A 12500-nucleotide genomic window follows, 5' to 3' on the forward strand; every position below is an offset into this window, starting at 1 on the left:
GTTACCGCGGAGGGGTGGACGTGCAGCCAAGGTCAGAGGGTAGAGAGCAAAGGTTAACCTGGGTCAGGATCAGGAGAGCACCGTACAGAGTCCACAGTACCCACAACAAAGGGGAAAGTGTTTGCGGTGGTGGGGTGTGCCGCTAATATCCAGATTCACCTCCTCTACACCCCCCCCCCCCCCCAGGGAGTCTGTGGGTCTGCTCCGCCACCCTGGGGGGGGCACTTCAATACCAGTGCGCCTCAACCCAGCCAGTTTTGATCTCGTCAAGGAATGCGCTCCAAAGTGTGGGGCGCAGTTTTTTTCCCTTCTTCATTTTCTTTTTCAAAAGGGAGAAAGACAGAAGAAAGGGAAGGAGAATGTGATGCAGGGAGGAGAAATGCCCCTCGTTTCAGGGTTAAAAGAGAACATTCTTGAAGGACACGGGAGCCCAAGCTGACGTGCTGAGCTCGCTCGCCGTCCGAGCTGACCAGGCCCAAGGTCAGGACTGCAGGCGAGGGAGCCGATCTTTCTTACCCCACCTGCAGCAGACAGCTCCTCGAGGCATTCCGCGTGCATCCACGCCCCCCCCCCCCCCCCCCCCCCCCCGTACGGCTCACTCAATCAATTACACCCAATATTAATCAGGCCTAAAGTGAGATGAAGGAAAGTTGATTTTCATAAAGGCTCGTGTTAAGGAGAGCCAGGCCAAGTAGATTTGCTGACTCGGGGAGATAAGAGTGAGCTTTACAGAGCACTGCGCTCAGATCAGCTCATTTCGGCGCAGGCACTGGGGACCTCCCGGTTTGTCTGAGGAAGTACAAGAATTTGTTGTTTCGTCGCCTTTGACTAAGGTCATACCAAATTAACAGCCTATCTTCAGCGTAAAAATAGCATACCATTAATTTCCTCCTCATAAATCTTAAAGGTTGACCTCATTTTTTTTTAAACATTAAACTATGGGAAGAAATTAAAGCGTGAAAAGGAGAGAAGCGGGGGAGAAAACAGGGAAATAAGCCGATAGAACTAATTTTAGCGCCGCTTCCGTGAGGGAGGCCCAGTCTGGAACATCTTGGAGACAGTTCCACGATAACTCTTCAGCATGTGCTGACAATACATCGCAAAGTCGATGGGTTTTTTTTTTTTTAATTACACAAACCCAGAAAAATGTCCACAAATGTACTTCGCCGACCAAAAACTCTAATTTAAACTGTCCAACTTCGTTAAGAAGGGGCCTATGCAAAGTAACAAATGGTAATCACTTTTCTTAATTTTCAGGTAAATAAAGTCTTGGCTAAGTCTACCACGCCTAAATCCTTTAATTGCAGCCTCAGTGGTTAACAGTCTTAGCCGTGTCTTAAGAATGTGGTCAGTGTTGCAGTTTAAACAGATCCTAATTATTTCTTGTTAAAGGTTTCAGATTTGTCGGCTCTTGTGCAACGCGACGATAAAGCATTTGTCTTTCAAACGCAATCATTACAAGTGCATTACACGAGCATCTGGGTGCTAAGAGGTTGCAACTTTATTAGCGTGCGCTGCCGCTAGTAAAGGGCTTGGCACTAGCAAAAGCAGATTATGTCTCAGAATCAAGCCATAACTAATGATGAAGTCCCACAACAGAGTCAATTATGCCATTTTCATTAGAGTGTCTTTGTGTGCGTGTTTTACTGTTTGTTATTTTAATAACGCAAGCCGCTGGATTGACAGTGGGCTTATGGCGCATTGGGCGCTGAGGGAAGAGCCAATCAGAACCCAGAGCCCTCGAAGGCCAACTGGTTTGCAGGTTTGCAGGAATTCGGGTGGGGGTTTGTCTTCTTTTTTAATGAAGCGGAGGAAGAAGAAAGGCAGGAGTGGCGCGTGGCCCCACTTACATCATCACAATATGCTAATCAGCTCGGCGAAACGCTGAAGTTTCACAACGGAGCGCGGGAGAATGAGGACTTAAAAGCCACAATAATTGAGTGTTTTCATGTAGGAGTTGAGCTTGTTTGGAGCAGGGCACTACTGCTGCAGAGAGCGTTTTCTGAGCGCCGCCCCCCCGCATTGGGCCTCTTTTCAAACAAACAGAGAATCAGATGCAGGTTAAAAAGTCAGCCCGCAGAGTGTATGGAAACAAATCTGCTCTGTGACGGTGTGCCGTAGTCTTGAGAGCGTCTACCGTGAAACACTGAAACCTGGGAGGTGTCAGAGGTCGTACGTTTCATATGGCTCTGCTGACACCTTTTTGATCAAAAACTCGACAGTGGCACGACACGTTATACGACATACATCATCCAGAAAAAAAAGGGGGCTGATATCACGATCAACGAACACAAGCCGTAGGGGAAAGTTAGTCTGCAAGTGAGATTGTGCTCATCAGTCCAACTAGCTTCCGGTACTTGCTATGCTGGTATTGTCCTCCCTTAAGTTTTGTGAGTGTACTGTAGGGACTCTGATCCCTGACCTATGTGGCTAGCTCCAAACACAATGTGAAACACGTACGATAAACAAATGTTTAGACGTTCTCCTATCGCCATAGTTGCCATTGCCTTAATTGATTTATTCATTGGAGATTCCAGTCCTGTAGACCACTGTTCTCCCATCAAGCCTGGCAATTGAAGACAGACAAACAGAAGAACAAAAGGAATTGGCTAAAAATAAATAAATAAAATAAAGATTCTGTGAACGCAGCGCTGAATTCCATTAATAAAACACACATCTTGTGGCTGGTGAAGCAGAGGGCGAACCTATGGGTCTTTGAAGTCGGCCCTCCTCCTTAACTTAAGCCAGTCCTGGCGCATCTGCACACCCCCGTCCCCCTTTCATGTGGTACAGCCCACGAACGACTCCAGCTGCAGTGGCATCACGTCACCGCGCATCCTCCAGTCTACAGGATTATTTGCATTTCCTGCTCCACATGAGCTTCAATCAAAAGAGCCCTGGACCACGTACAGAAAGAAAGGCGACCCCCCTCCTCCCCAACCCCCCCAAAAAACCCACCCAGTAATATAGCAACTCTGACTCGAACCAGATGAAACTTCTCTATTTTTACCCAGGCCTGCCAAGAATAGTCTCAGGGACATTCTGCAAGGAAGGACCGCCTTATTCCACACTGCTGTTAGAAACAATGACATTCCACTCCTTTAACCATCAAATACAGCAATCTGCTGCCTTTGAAAGTGATACTGGTTGATCCTCCTTTTCTTACCCATTTATTCATTTATATATTTATTTCCTTATTTGAATTCTGTGCCAAACTGCGCCAAAAATCTTTCGACGGCGATCCGCTTTAAGAGCGGGATCTGACCGTATCAGTCCAGCACCAGTAATCCATGACCATCAGGACATTCCCGAATACAGTCACTCTTTATCGGCTTTGAGAAAACAAGAATATGACCACAGGCTTGTGAAAACAAAGTCTTCAGCAATAACAACAGCTATTGATATAAGTTATGATGGCTCTGCATTAAACCAGCAGGCTTCGTGAGGACCCAAAACGCCAGTCTGGGCTCAGACTCCTGTGGGTGCTTGCCACTGGTATCTGCCATGGCTCACCTTGTGCAGGTATGACACCAGAGCGCCATCTGTGCCAAACACACACACACACACACACACACACACACACATACACACACACATACACACACACATACACACACACACACATACACACATGCCATGTGTGGTCTTTCAATAATAACCACACCTGGGACTGCTCAGGGAGAAAAGACACAGGGAGAAAAGTCAGTCTCAGACTGCTCAGGGAGAAAAGTCAGTCTCAGACTGCTCAGGGAGAAAAGACACTCAGATTGCTCAGGGAGAAAAGTCAGTCTCAGACTGCTCAGGGAGAAAAGACACTCTCAGACTTCTCAGGGAGAAAAGACACTCAGATTGCTCAGGGAGAAAAGTCAGTCTCAGACTGCTCAGGGAGAAAAGACACACAGATTGCTCCAAATCAGCAAGTGTTGCAGTGACATTAAATCAAAACCAGGCACAAACCCAGTGCTACCCTGATCCTCATCAACCTCCAACCTCCTCTTAATCCGATTAGAGGCAGATCAAAGCAAAAATGAAGGATAAGACAAAAATCAAGGTTTAAGGAACTCTCGTAACTACGGAAACCTTTGCCAGGTTTTGGTCACAGTATTAATGATACCTCTTCATCCTAGTCAGGTCTGCCTGGAGAGCTTTTAAAATTAATCTAATGTCAATAATATACTATAATCAGATGACAATCTCATGATAAGTTAACTTTAGTCCTAATAATCTGTTTTCAAACTACTTTCTGATGAATAGACACTCACATCGGAAATTGAGATTAATTCATTGTACTTAATTCTAACCTTTTCTATAAGTCAAATGATACAGTGGGTAATTTCTAATTTAAAACCAGAGCTATACCAGCCATTAACTTCCAATCATCATTAAAGACATTTCAGGGCAAGCAGCAGCCAGAGGGCATGGTTTAAATATATATCATTTAGTGGTGTGTGCCAGGGAAATCTGGGTTTTTACAAAGGAAAGTTACTGTAATAAGGTATGCTAAAAAGGTTTTAGAAATGGGATCTCAATTCCCAAAACATTGCAACACAAACACACAAAGATGAAGGTTCTCGTTTCACCTTTAAAATCCGCAGCTCCAGCTAGCGGAGGTCTTGTCCGCCTGTTCCACGGGTGACCACGTGTCTGTAGGTCCTGAGGAACTAATGAAACACTTCCTGTACCAACAGGAGCTGAAGCCCGTGGCAGTTGTAGTCGTGTCATAAACTAGTCCTAACCCCACTTTTTCCAAACCCATTCCCAGAAATCATCTGGGACGGTAACGAGGAAGTTCCGTTTGTGTTTACATCGATATGAAACAATATGCCACAACAACCACAAAAAAAAAGTGCTTTGGTTTTGGTGACGTACCCGTGAAGCATGGACAGTTCAGCTTTAGACTATTAGAGACAGATTCACCCTCTTCTTTCCTTCCTTTCCTCTCTCATGAGCGACGTGTGTTTAGTGAAAGAAACAAACAAACAACATAACCCCTTAACATCAGTACACACATCAACAAATCAAACTTAAAGGAAAGACAAACAAAACAACTCATTTGCACACAAAAAATAACCAGATTAAATACATCCGTGCTGCGGAGAAGGCTCTTGTAAACAAGGTGCCGTGATGCGACACTACAGCTGGATCCTCGGTCGCGCCGGACCGACAATCATTTCTCACGCGCCCGCCAACCGCTCCGAGCCGGGCACGCGGTAGGCTACCGAACACACGGACATAAACGGAAACCCTGGGAAACAACGCTTTGGTGCTTTGGATGATGGACTGCAGGCTTCGTTAGGGAACTTGGGATGAACTGACGTGAGGCCAAAGTTCCTTATGTTCACATGCGGTTCTGTTCTGGCTAAACAGTAGCCATTATGGGGTCATTTTTTTCTGTTTAGCGGACCTGTGGTAAAGCGATCATTAGTCATCTCCCCTATGGTCAAGAATAGCAGAGCTTTTCAGAGCTTTGCGTGCAAAGTCTTGCCCCTGAATCCCACTGGTGTTTTGTGATGGCCTGGGTGCTCTGTACTGTAAACAACTCCTAAATGTATAAACCTTTTTATTTACGTCTGTTCCAGATTGAAAGAGATATAAGAGTTTTATGTAATTTATTAATTCATTCATTCATTCATCCATTTACTCATTTACAAATGCACAGAACTGAATGATTTATTTGCACTACTAATTGAAAACTAGTTTTCAATTCGTCAAAACCTCCATACACGTGTGGACACAGGAGGCCGCTCCATCCCAACAGGGCCGTCAAAACAAGAAAGATAAAAAAGAAAATAAGAAACGTACACCGCGGGCGTCCCTGTGGCCGAGAACCCCTTACCTTCCCCGCCGCGCATGTGCCTCCCATTAAGCCGCTACGTTTGGACGTCTGTGTTTACACACACGCCCTGCGACGAGAGGAACAGGCCAGGTGAAGATGAGAGAGGAACAGTAATGAAGTGGAGGTTAAGTCCTAATGAGAGGGTTTCTCCGGCCCTGTGGGAAAACGCTTTGTAGTGCAGGTAATTACATACTAAACACTCGATCTCCGTAACCTTCACCGAAGGTATCCATCACAGAAACGTTAAAAAGCATTGAGTCATTACACTAAATATTAACACGCCATAGAAAATGCAGTTAGTTAATAGTCTTTTTTCAAGTATGACAGTATAATCTGTCAGGGGCGCTGGGGACAGATTTGTTGATTTGAAGCTTTCCTATAAAATTTTTATAATAAATTATTATTAAACTGCTTTATAAGATACTGTACAAAGTAGGCAGACAAGTCACACAAATAGCATTTGCTTTCCTCACTAAACCTAAACGCAAGAGAAAAAAGAACACTTATAAAGAGCGAGATTTTGTTCCTATTCAGGGCCCTCCTCGACATACACAGATATATAACCAATAAATCTCACTCTGACATCCCAGAGGAACGTTTTCCTGAGTTTACCACTTTCAAAGTTTTTTTTTTTGTTTTTTTTCCCCCCTACTTTAATTCGACTTGGCACGTTTTTGGCGGACTAGCGCGCGGGACTCGGGGGAGAACATAAATTTGGTCCCAGTTGTTTGGCGTGGTTTTGTGCTGAGGCGGGGATTAGACAACAGCGTGGGGAAGAAACAGCGCCGTATTGACACGGGAGAAAGTGAAGAACAAAGTGTTCCGTGTGAAAGGAGCAGAGGGAAGAAAGAGAAAGATTATCTTAATTCTGAAGGGCCCCGAGCAGCACCTGTGCATGAATAATATCGTTTATAGGCGCATTGAGATGTGAATAATTCCCCCTTCTAAATCACACACATTACAATTGTAACAAGGGATGAACTATTCGGGCTGTTCACGCACGCGGGGAAGGAGCCGAGGTATTCGTGTCCACTCCTGGCCTGTGGGAAAAGGAGAGCTGAGAGCTTTTTATTCTCACACGAGCGTTTCCTAGCATGCTCGTGCGGCTCTCTGCAGCTGCGGGTACATATCTAGACCCTACTGTAGCAAAGCGGAGCAGTGTGTGTGTGCGTGCGTGTGTGTGTGTGTGTGTGTGTGTGTGTGCGTGTGCGCGTGTGTGTGTGCGTTTGCGTGCGCGCGCCACGCATATGCTTTCCGCGCATTAGTTCAGAAAGGCCTCAATGCAGTGTATGCTCCGCTTCAATATTGTCTTGATGTGAAAGGCATTTGATGGGATAAAGTCAGCGCGAATGACTCGGCCTTACTCACGTCACGCGCGATCACGCTCACTTAACTCAGAGCCACATCAAAAAGCGCACGCTCATATTCGTGGGCTACAGCATGCTAATGGGAAGCCATGCAAGCGCGCCGCTGGAAACTGAAATGGAGTTGCCAAGACCACTTCAGAAATGCCTAGAACAAAAGACAAATATATATATAAGCATAGTAAAAAATCCAAAACCACAACAATGCTAAAAAGTAAGACTTAAGCGCTAACATAACTTCAGCTAGATTTGCTTGCAATATTGCCACGAGAGAACAATGGCAGACCGCAGTTCAATAAAGACACAACATAGAGGCTTGCGGCGTTTTGAAAGAACGACGTGGGAGCTCGTGGGAGACTGCTTTAGGAGGATTTCAGATCCTCCGTGCTGTCCAACAAAATATTACACTTCTGTCAACTCTAAAAATACCAGTCCAAGATATTCTGAGATTTGAAGCCATCACACCCGCCCCCCAATCAAAAAAAGGAAAAATTGAATAATTAATTATGTCAGAGTTAATATGCCTCCATTCTCTAATGGTCGTCTACGTCCAGAGAAACTAAATACTTTTAAATACTGAGTGCCTCGAGTGTATGTGTCTCTTCAGACCAGTTCATCACTGGGGAGGGCTTTTGCACTGAGCCCCCCCCCCCTTTGAAATACGTCATGAGAAATAAGTAAGATTCCCGGAACACCCACTTTGACAAATGCGGAATCCTCTAACAATCAGCATCTTCCTTCCCTTCATCCATGGGGACGCGCGGGGTTGGGGGTTGGGAGGGTGGGTGTGGTCTAGAGGGGGTGCTTACACGTAACAGCACTAACTCGGCCACGCTGGGCCACAGAACGTTCCGGAGCACTCCGAAACGCAGCAGCGGGAAACCCTGCGGTGCTCACACCATTAACCCGGCGGGTGCCGTGCCGAGGCTCGCCAGGAACGGCCGGCATTTCACTGCGTCATAGCGGGTGTGGACGACAGCGCAGCGAGGGGGCGGTTGTGGCGGGTTGTGAGGCAAGAGGTCAACGCATAGGAGGGCCGTTACAAAGAGGCGCTCAGAGCCAGGCACGACTCCGGCTACGCGCTGCCACGCCAGGAATTCACTCGCCGCGCAGCGCTCCCGCCGAGCCCCGGGGGTGGGGGGGGTCGGACGACAGCGGCCCAGTCAAAAGTTCATCGCCATGAGAGCTCCCTTTGTGTCGCCAATTAGGGCCGAGGAAGAATACGGGCCTTTCATTAAATGGGGTGCGCTCTGCCCGGTCGCCGTGCACACCACTGGATGGAAACGTCACCTCTCGTCCACAGGAGATGAGTGTGGAGGGGTGTGTTCACTGTCTTGGTGGTTATGGTTAAGGATTATGAGGGATCACACTGAAAGAATCAGTTTGCAGACTCAGAATAAACTCAGCTGATCTTTTTTTTCCAACTTTCTACAGAAACAGTCAAAACAGGTAAAAACGTGAAGCCCATTCTGACATTCACAAGCATTTCTCATTTCTAAGCGTAGTGGTAGGGTAATTTAGTTTAAACAGGGTCCGCTGTCTCCTAAAAGAGAATGTCCCCATCGCCGTCCCAGAGATCAGGGGTGTAAGGACAGCTCCTCTGCACGGACACAGATGTGTAGTAGGGATATCAACAGATCATCGGAACCTTCATCAAACTCCTTTTTTCACACTTGGTTGCGAGTCCTTTGCGCGCCCAAAGCCTGCCTCCGTCCCCGGACCCTGGACATCCTCTCTTGAGATGCTACACCGGGCCTACAATGCAGTGCGTTTCTGGGCTCGGTCCAGGGGCTTCTGGGCTTCCAGTGTTGGACTCAGTAAGTGCACTGTGTGCATGGTGGGATTCGGGTTAGGTCAATGACCCGTCCGGCTTACACGCGTTCTTGTGGTTCACTGTTATTGCTGTCACTGCTGAACACTGAACAGCTCACGTTGATGCCCGTAATATTTTGGCCACGCCTCTGACTGATATTGCAGCCTCGTAATTGGCTTTTTACATTGAAACTCTGATACCTCATTGGTCCTTCTGTTGAGAGACACGTCATATCTCATCAGTCCGAACACTTTTGTTATCTCTCTTCTGCAGGAACTAATGGTGCAACACACAGCTGGCCAAGAGACAACTGGGAAGCCAATTGTCCAATTACATTTGGTCCCCTGAAACGGGGGTGGGTGTGTGTTGTGTGTGTGTGTGTGTATGTATATGTGTGTGTGTGTGTGTGTTCGTTCACCCAGTACATATGTAAACTGCCTAATATTAAGCTCAACGCTCTGCACTTTAACATCATAGCCAGTGTTCCAGTTCGAACCCTGAAGGATGAAGCCAGGATACTCCAGAAACGGTGCCAATCTCCAATTACTGCCCTGGATGATTTTTAATGATTTTTAATCTGTTTTCTCACAAGAAAACAGAGAATCTGAAGCAAAATCAATACACTGTTTAGCAAGAGGACCCTCACCCTCTCAAACCCACGTGCTTGAGCAAGTCCAGTTGCTTTGAAGCGACATGCGTTTCTTTATATAGGTGAGCGAGGTGGTTTTGTGTAATGGAGCCGGCCTGTGGCATACATCTCCACGCTGGGTCCATGACCAATTGATGAATCATTTATGGCTGTGTAATACCTCAGAGAGTCCTTGTGGTGTCCGCTGGTAATTGTAGTTCACTGACCTCAGGACACCAGTCACAGTAAGATTAAAGACTCAGTAATCCAGAGGAAATCATTTCTTATGAATATTCTGAGGTTGCCCATATTTTGAGGTTGCCGATGAGATGCCTGAACTGTGCATTAATTCATTCTATCTCTCTCTCTCTCTCTCTCTCTCTCTCTCTCTCTCTCTCTCTCTCTCTCTCTCTCTCTCTCTCTGCTACTGTTTGATTTATATAAAATATTGCATCACAATAAATTATTCATTTCAATTAGCTTTTCATCTTCTAAGATACAAACTCATGTGATCCTTTTAACAACTATTTATCTCACAGTGAAACAGAGCTCTCCTCAGAAACGCTGCCGCCAGACGCCGGAGGGCATCGTTCTTAAATAAAAGCATCAGATCTTTGCATACCTACGATTTGCATATTAAAGGCAGCAGGCGACACAGAAGCGCAGAGCTGGGCACTGATTTTTTACTCCTCCCACCTCTGACACCCCCCCCAAAACCCCGCCCACAATGAGAGAGACAAGAGAGCGTCTGCAAAGTACCAACATCTGTGCAAAGTGTGTTGTTCTCAGGTTTCTGGTGTCCATCTCCATCTCTCTCGGCGCCAGGGCAACACGGCACGGTTGTTACAGCTCTTCCTGATCCCACCACTGCTGTTACTGATAACATAACTGATCAAAAATAAATATGCCCAATCTAATCAATTAATAATACTCATTTTGTTTTATTGATTTCAATTATCATTACTATTATTATTATTATTATTATTATTATTATTATTATTATTATACCAAGCACACATTCTTAACTGATAATAGCGGAGGAAACCCTGCTACTGGGGAGTTGAATGAGTCATGAGACGCAGGAGTCACCCTCCGACACTGCCTCTCAACCCCCGAGACCAGACTTAACCTCATCTTTTAATCAAGGTGTGACAATAGAGGCCTGAGTGCTTTCTGCTTTAGGAGCCCAGATGAGACAGCTAAAGAAATAAAAAAAGGGGATGTCTGAACCCCCCCCCCAGCCGAGAGGCCTCTGATTGAGATCTTGATAGAACCTTCCTCTGTGGTCAGAAAGGCGATTTCTGGAAGATTTTGCTCTTGCTGTACGTCATTTTCTCCCAGACGAAGATTATTTTGGGGACGGATGAAAAGATGTTGCCTCGGGGCTATCTGGGGACTAATATTTTGATCAGATTAAGACAGATCTAAGAATATGAAAATGAAAAGATAAGTTGTTAATCTCTTCAAAATACAACACAAGGCTGCACTGACATTGTGGGAACGTCAAGGTCACGGTCTGTCTCTTAACGTTGTCGTCAGTGGCCCGTGAACGCCATGTACAGCTTTCCTTTTTGAAATGGCCGTCTTTATTGGTCCTTCTGGGTGCACCCATGTGAGTTAGCCATGATTGGTGTGTAGGAGAGGCCGCGCAACAACGTCATCAACAATGTCACATGACCAACACATCCAGTCACCTGACCTAGTTAGCCTGTTCCAGCCAGCTACACCAGGAAGGAGGAAGTCAAGTCTATCATCATTATTGAGAGTTATTGACGGTCAGAGGGTACAGTATTTGGTCTCACTCCTGAACTAATTCCACATCTGGCTCTCATTAATCAGCCAATCAGCTAACAAATGCTTCTTCTGGTGAAGATTATTCACTCAAGCCATCTAGCATCAAAACTCCTGCCCTTTCAGTTGCTGTTAACACCATTACCCCGACACCTGGAATTACACCGAGATTCTGACGTGATGCTTCCCTTTCAATGCTGGTCACACCAGCCAAGCTGACTCTAGCCCCTCGGTGTCGAGAGCGTGCTCTTGTCTTAGTGAGGGCGGTTCTGTGTGTGTTCCGCGTGTGTTCATCTGGGCCAGGGACAAAGACCACCTACTGAAGAGAAAGGAGGCACAGAGGCTCCCGATCTGGAGGTAACAAGGAAAGCAGGACAGGGAGACTAGTGAATGAGAAGGAGACCGAGACACAGGGTAGAGAAGGAGAGAAGGAAGGAGAGAATGTGAGTTCCCTCATATCGTCCCAAATGATTCTCTCCTTCTGTCAGATACGTTCAAAAGTGGACTGCCAACCAATCAGAGCGGCTACTCCCACCACCTACTGGTCAGGTACAGTTGTTCGATCGCCCTCCCGCTCTCTCACATCGTACTTGGTTGGAAACTTTGAAAAGATTTCCAGGTCTTTGCCGAGCTGTTGGTGGGTTGTGATTTTTTTGGCAGTGCTAGCTGCGCTCGTTTCTCCTCTCTGGTGTGAAAGGTCTCGCGGTCTCCAAACTCTGCTTTTAATGAAGCAAAAACAACACCCACACAAGGCTGCCAGCTTTCCTGCGCAAATTCTGCGATGATTACAAGTGAGTGAACACAGGGTGGTCTCTGACTCTAGAGGCAGAGGTACCGTATACATGTGTGTTTGTCTGTGTCCGTGTGTGTGTGTGTGTGTGCGCCTGTGTGTGAATGTGTGTTTGTGTGTGTGCGCACACGTGTGTGTGCGGGTGGGTGTGTGTGTGTGTGTGTGTGTGTGTGTGGGTGGGTGTGTGTGTGTAAGAGGAGAAAATTTCCTGCTGTTTTCCTATTTCTCTTTGCTTTTAATTTATTATTATATATATTTTTGTTTGTTTTTTTTCCCCT

The 12500-nt window shown here is 46.3% G+C and overlaps 1 long non-coding RNA gene across 2 annotated transcripts in view; it reads right to left on the reverse strand.

Moving 5' to 3' along the window:
- Nucleotides 1-12500, reverse strand: part of LOC113583156 — a 66883-nt gene that overhangs the window by 53955 nt on the left and 428 nt on the right. The gene's annotated exons all lie outside the window — the stretch shown is intronic.

Source organism: Electrophorus electricus, chromosome 1, assembly GCF_013358815.1.
Source record: "Electrophorus electricus isolate fEleEle1 chromosome 1, fEleEle1.pri, whole genome shotgun sequence".
Lineage (NCBI taxonomy): Eukaryota > Metazoa > Chordata > Actinopteri > Gymnotiformes > Gymnotidae > Electrophorus > Electrophorus electricus.